Here is a 7,359-nt window from a genome sequence, read left to right on the forward strand (position 1 = left end):
TTGTGAGACAAAGACACAAGACAGATGAATTAAGTGGGAATGTTAGTTCCCTTTTCAGGGCTCATCAATGATTCTTGCCACTTCCCCAGCCAGCAGTAGTAGTCCTTTTATTTCTTATTTGATTTTTTTTTCTTTTATTATTATTATTTTTTTTAAAAAAAATCTCTATTGCATCTTACTTATGGTCATACACCCTGCCACAAAATCAAAGCAAATTGTGTGAAAAAGCAATATTGGTCCACAATGTGCCACTCTCATTGCAATCCATAATTTATTTCAATGAAAATATGCTAAGTTTGCAAAAATATATATGTGTGGAAAATTATTTTTCCAAAATAATGTAGAATTTCAATGAAAATTACCCATAAGCTACTAATTTGATTATTATGAGGTGGAACAATTTGGGAATTATTCTTCTTCAATTTGTGATACAATCTCCTCTCAAACTCTAGCTTCTTTAGCCAATTTGATATTTTTATGATGGCTTTAACTTGAAGGATAGTACTAAAGAAAATCAAGCAATGGGAACGAAAAAGTGAGGACTCGATTGAAGATTTTTAGTGAGTTTTATATGTTTTTAATTATTAGACTAAGCAAAATGGCTTAGATTTAGTTATTCGTTTAATGTTATAAATTTTCCAAATCATGAGAAGATGTCACATTGTCACTAAAATCTACATTGAAGAGATTTTCAACTTTTTTCACCAGTTTATCCAGACATCACAGCAACATTGGCCAGTATTTGGTCTCCAAATGAGTGGAGAGGACAATATTAGCTAATATGGTCAGCAAGGGAAAAATTACTTTCCACCTATTTTTGCTAGTGAAGGCTGAGGGAAGCAACAAACAACAAAGCCTGCTAAAGCAAATACTATTGTTGCCTTTCAAAGGAAAAACATCAACCAACCCTTTTTTTTTTCTTCATTTTTCCCCAAAAAGAAAAATTATGAGGACGAAATTGTTACAATTCCTGCGTTGAAAAGAGATGAAACCAAAAAACATATAAGTGAGAGCAACTCATAAACTCATAGCTATACTTCCTAAAATTTAATAAAATTTAATTATTTTTAATTATTTTTTCAGATATATAATTGATATAGTTATAATTTGATGACAATAAATAAATTTAAAATTGATGGAATTTAAGAGAAAGCTACTTTAAATAATATACATTAATTAGAATCTCAAATTTAAATAATGTTATCTTGCACTGAGTGCCACACCTAGGGGTTTATGCCCATACCCATATATCAAATATTGTTTTTAATCCAAACATGGTATAAGTTTACTATTATGGTTATTATTTTAAATTAAGTTTCCAATAATCAAGAAATAGAAATTATTTTTTTTTTTTCAAAAAAAAAGGAGATAGGGTTAGTAAATTTGCACGAGTACTCCTGAGTATTCAATTATGTGGTGGGATTTATACATAGATGTAATGATTGTGTCTCCAACTTGAATCTACGAGGTGAGGTTGAGGCAGCTCAGATGGGTATAGAAAAATAAAATAAAATAAAATATGGCCACAATGTATGTATATTAATGGACATTTCAGAGTGGGAGAGCCAAAGTCCTCTCCTTTTTTGACACTGCCAAAATTGCTGGGTAAGCTTGCCATTTCACAAGCCGAAATTAATGATTCTATTCGATTTTAAATTTGATCCGGTTCGATTTAATTTGATTTAGAATTTGAACCGATCAGGGTCTACTTCATCCAATCCAATAAAGACATGGGGTGGCAGATGGAATTTTGTGAATGGAAGAGAAGTCCATTATACACAAGTTTTGATGGGTGGTTCATGTAAGCTTAATGGGGCCTTCCTTCCCAATCCCAATAATAAGGCGAACGAGAAGCCATAGGAAATTGACCGAAGATCCATTTTTGACGTGGGAAGTTTGACCAACAACACCCTTCATCATGGTGGCCTCGCTCCTCAGAGACCGCCATCAGCAAGACCTTATGATTCTTCTGATGTGATTCATCAACCCCACAAAGTTCCAAATGCCATCTTTTCAGGAATCGTTATTCATAGAAATCTCGTAAAAAGAATAACATAGTTGTAATTCTTTGTAATGATAAAAAATAAAATTTTACATTTTCATCCTTACTATAAATTTATCCTTTTAACTATAACCTATGAAAAATTAAAGGCTTAAAGCATGTACTTCGTAATGATAACATAGTTGTAATTCTTTGACCTGGATTTATATGAGCCGCTAATATTGGTCAACTTCTATGGTGGATTTCAATTCAAAAGAGCATTTACAAACTTTTAAATTAAGCAGCTGAACCCACTAAAAAAAAAGTGGTTGAATTTAAGATAAAAAAGGAATATATAATAGACTTCAATGAAAGAAGAACTAATGCTTTGCTTGATCACTAAGATGATTTTAGCAGGTCAAAAAGAAGAATTACATTCCCCAAGATCAAAAATCAATTTATATTCAAAAATTTATTTTTTATGGTTATTAAAATTTCATTCATATGTTTTCTTTCCATCAACCATGAAATCAAGTAATAATAGACTTTTGGCATTTGGACTGAGACCAAATTTAGAGGAAAAAAATAGATCCAAAATCCAGTAAAATTTCTAAACAGGCCAATCTATTAGTGCGCCATTAAACCTATAATTAAAATAAGGCGGACTAATCCAAGGTCTAGATCTCTTAGAAGAGATTCCAGCACCTGTAACGAGAGTAGGAGAACAAACTTGATTATGTTCTGATCATACCAGTACGCACGCCAAAACGCAATTAAATGGCTCTTGATGAGTATGGACTAGCAGGTATGTCGGTACATACGGAACTGTATGATGCGGAACTGTATGATAGAAACAGGTGATACTGTAATAGGGTGATAATTATATGTCACTAAAATACAAAAGAAAAAGGAAATAAAGAGGATATACTTGATTATTTTTCTTTAGATCTTAAAAAATTAAGATAAAACTTATATTTTTAAAAATATATTAAATAATTTATATATTTTTTAAAAGGATAGAGAAGTTAATGGCAGCGGTGTAAAGTAATAGTGCAAAACTTAAGGGAATAAATTTTTTAGTTGAATTTTTAAATTACAAGGAGTAAATAATAATTTTTAAAAAAATAAAAATGAAGGAACAAGCAATCCATCTAAATAAGGATGTAGATTGGAGAGTTTGTTCTTAGAAGAATAGAATCTAAGCATCTAGCTTTTGAACAGTAGTTAAAAGGTAGAATAATAATAAAGTGAATTCCACTTGGACCTCCATGAAAAGAAGAGAGTTAATAGAATCATGAAAAAGAATGGAGTAACAGTGTACAAAGTTTTAAATCATGGATTTACAGCCATTGGATTTGGATATATCATCCCTCTCAAGCTTGCATGTGAATATAATTTTTTCTTTTGTTTTTTTTGAAGCCACTTGAAAAGTGAAAAGAGAAGATAGCAAAAGCTTCCAAAGCATGGAAGATTGATGTTAGGCAATGATATTGTCCAAGCAGCAAAGCTCAGCTTTTTCTTACCCAAATCAAAAAGTATGTGATAAAATCCCAAATGGGTTGGCAAAGAGACATGTTTTGCTATTGTAACATGTTGGTGAGAAACCCTTTTGTGAATTATATAAATGCTTAAACCATGATTTAAGAAGGTGGGTATTGGGGAAATAATTTTTATAGACTTCTTTTTTGCTGCCATGTTTAAGGCATCTCACCATTGTAAATGATGATGATGTTGCTCAAACCAAGTACACTGTGAACATAAACCCTTGTTCAATTGCTGGCCATGAGGATGGCAAATGATGATCAATTAAGTGATCATGTTTTTTTTTTCTTTAAAAAAAATATTCATTATTTTTTCTGTCATCACTTAAGAAATGAGTTAAAATCGATTGTTAAGAACTTAATATTAAGTTAAGACGGTTAGAGATCGAAATACATTTAACAATTCAATTCAAAAGACTCATAAAATTTGAAAAATGTTATTTTTGGATTTTTTTTATTTTTTTTATTTATGTTAATTGAAAATTAAAAAGCGAAAGTGCTTATTTGATAAATTTGAGGGTAGTTATAATATCGCTCAATAAACTCAAATATATATATATAATAATTTTTAAATAACATCATTTTACTTGTAAAAACATAATTATAATAGAAATTATTTAATAAATTATTTCAAAAATTAGCTTATTGGGAGAAGACCTATATCCTCTCTTCACTCCACTCTCTTTCTTTATTTCAAAGTGATGCACTATAGAAAAAGCCGTACAAATTTATTACTAAAAAGTACAACTTAAAATATAATTAGGATTTTCTTCCAACTGTTCTAAAATTATTCTAATTGCTAAAATCCATCTATCATGTAATTCACTATTGACCTACTATAATACCCAAATTCAATATGTGAGACATTATGTTTGAGCTTTTTTTTTATTTACAATTATAATGTATTTCAAATTTTGAAATTAATCTTACAATTTCTTAAAACATTATATTTATTTTTTAGCTATCTCAAAATATTATTGATTTAAATATCAAAATAATTATAAAAAATTCTTTAAATATATGTGAATTGTGAATATCCAATGCAAGACTTAATAATTTTATATTAAACAACATAGGAAACCAACTCTCCAACCCCATGTTTGCCTGTTCTTTTGTTGCTATCTGATGTGAATGATTAGAGGGTTGTCTTGTAGGCATTTCTTTACAAAAGTGGACATAAACAAAATGGAGCCACTTACTACTTTTATTTTATAGTACAAAAACCACAACCTCAATTCTAACATTTGTGCATATATGTGATGTTTTTTTTTTAAAAAAAAAATATATATATTTTTTTTTATGCTAATCGGGCCCTCAATACTTCAGCTCAGACTGAAACCATACCGAAAAGGTCAAATTTTAACTCTTTTAAGATGCAACAGTTAGGCCTGCCTTACGTATAAGTCCAAAACTTGCTTGGACAGACCAGACAGGGCTCGAGCTTATATGTGGGAGGCCCAACTCGATTTATCTGTCGGACCCGTGAGGCAGCAGACCCTGTAACACTCGGAATTGTGTCCACGCAGCGCCAAGTGGAACTAAATGGCCGCCTGATAATGAAAAAAGGCACAATATGTTCATACGTACATTCGAGCGTGATTATTGTAGGAGATACGAATATAAAACGGCGGTTACGCATCACTAAAAAACAAAGGAGAAAAGGAATAAAAAAAAAAGAACAAGGGAGACCAACTAGACCAACCTTATCAAAATATACCTAAAGCTTACCCTTTACTGGATCTCAGAGCATCAATTTTTAAGGTTTAGCAAATTGACACCCCACCTTTGAAAAGTTAGCCTCCATCATGCAAATTGATGAAGGATGAAGCTAGATGATCCCATACCTAGAGTATCTCGAAATCGAAAAATTGCCTGAAGACAAAGCAGAAGCTCGAAAAATTATAGTTAAGGCTGCCAACTATCAAGTAGTAAGAGGAACCCTATATCGGATGGGAAAGTCTAGTACGTGGTTGAGATATGTGGGCCCAAAAGAGGCAGTCAGAGTAATCTAGGAAATACACCAGGCGATTTGTGGAGTTCACGAGTGAGCAACCACATTGGCAAATAGTATTTTTCGATAGGGGTACTACTGGCCTACGATAAAGAAAGAAGCCGGAGAATTTGTGAAGGGATGTGATATTGCCAAAGGTTCGCCAATGTTATCAACAACCTAGCTACGCCACAATTAAGTATATCAAGCCCGTGGCCATTCTCGCTGTAATACCCGGCTAAATCAGGCATCGGAATTTCTACCGTCCGGTGGAATTCAGGGATGTCAGAGGTTCTAGAAGGGTATGAGTGAAGGGTTGTTTTCTTAAAATGTTTTTAAGTATTTAATGAAAAAGAGTTAAGTTTTGAGGAGAATTGGCCTAAGGAGTTTCTGCCAGGTTCGGCCCCCGAATGTTAAGTTCGGCCGCCGAAAGTGCCCAATGTTCGGCCCCCGAAGGTTATGTTCGGCCCCCGAAAGTTGCATGGTTTTGCATGCAGTTTCGGCAGCCGAAGCAGAGTCAGTCAGGTTTCTGCTTGAGGAGCAGAGGTGAGTAGAACTAAACTTAATCTTTTATTAACGAGACATAATGCTTTAGCATAGTTCATGCATCATGAATGCTATGATATGTATTAGGGTGATTGCATTAGAAGCACGAATATGAAGCATTGCATATTATGTGATCAGAGAGTAGGTGGACCCAGGCGACTCCAATAGCCTAAGCTTCGGCTCCTGTCATTGTGTCAGGTCAGTTGGGCAAGTACATGTTGGTATGCCCTATGTAGCTCCTTTGGGGGGGCCAGTATTGACAGAGGGTACCCGGCTAAATCAGGCATCGGAATTTCTACCGTCCGGTGGAATTCAGGGATGTCAGAGGTTCTAGAAGGGTATGAGTGAAGGGTTGTTTTCTTAAAATGTTTTTAAGTATTTAATGAAAAAGAGTTAAGTTTTGAGGAGAATTGGCCTAAGGAGTTTCTGCCAGGTTCGGCCCCCGAATGTTAAGTTCGGCCGCCGAAAGTGCCCAATGTTCGGCCCCCGAAGGTTATGTTCGGCCCCCGAAAGTTGCATGGTTTTGCATGCAGTTTCGGCAGCCGAAGCTGAGGAGGTCGGTTCGTTGTGGACACGCCTCAGTCCGTGGTTTGGCCAGGTGTTCACCTCCAGCTCATGAGCAGAGGTTATGCCACGTCTCCCTTGACTCATCTGCAAGCTTTTAATCAGCTCATGCAGCGGGTTGAGTGTGTTTCAAAGGTTTTGAACGTTTTTGAGAGAAAAGTGAGGTTTTGGTAATAGTTGATGAGGAGTTGCTGAGTTGGCTGTTCCTCTTCTGTTTTCAAGAGGTAAGGGAAGTCTTTAAACTTGTTTTAATGATTTCTACCAGTTTTGAACGAGGTTAAGGGTAGAGTTGCATGTTTAGGGTTTAAAGCTTAGTTTTGATGCTTTCATGGTGTAAGTATGATTATGTGTTATAGTTGCTGTTTTGTTGGGGTTAATAGGTAGTTTTGGACCCCTTGGAACATATACTTGAGTATATGTGAGTGAAGGAGGAGTTATGCATGTATGGAGTGGGGTTGGTGCTTGGCAGGAGATGGTTGTGCACGAAGCTGAGTTCTGGATGAACTCAGGTTCGGCCGCCGAAGGGAGGATTCGGCCGCCGAACCCCTTGTGAAGGTAGTTTCGGCTGCCTAAGGTTGCCTCCGAAAGAATGGACTTTCGGATCTGTCATGCACATTCGGCCGCCGAAGGTGCCGCCGAAGGTGTCCTGCCTAGCTTTTCCTTTGCATGTTTTAAGTGATTGTTCTATGAGCTTTTAGAGGGGTTTTGGGAAATGGTTTAAGAGTTAATAAGAGTAT

Source organism: Manihot esculenta, chromosome 13, assembly GCF_001659605.2.
Source record: "Manihot esculenta cultivar AM560-2 chromosome 13, M.esculenta_v8, whole genome shotgun sequence".
Taxonomy (NCBI): Eukaryota; Viridiplantae; Streptophyta; class Magnoliopsida; order Malpighiales; family Euphorbiaceae; genus Manihot; species Manihot esculenta.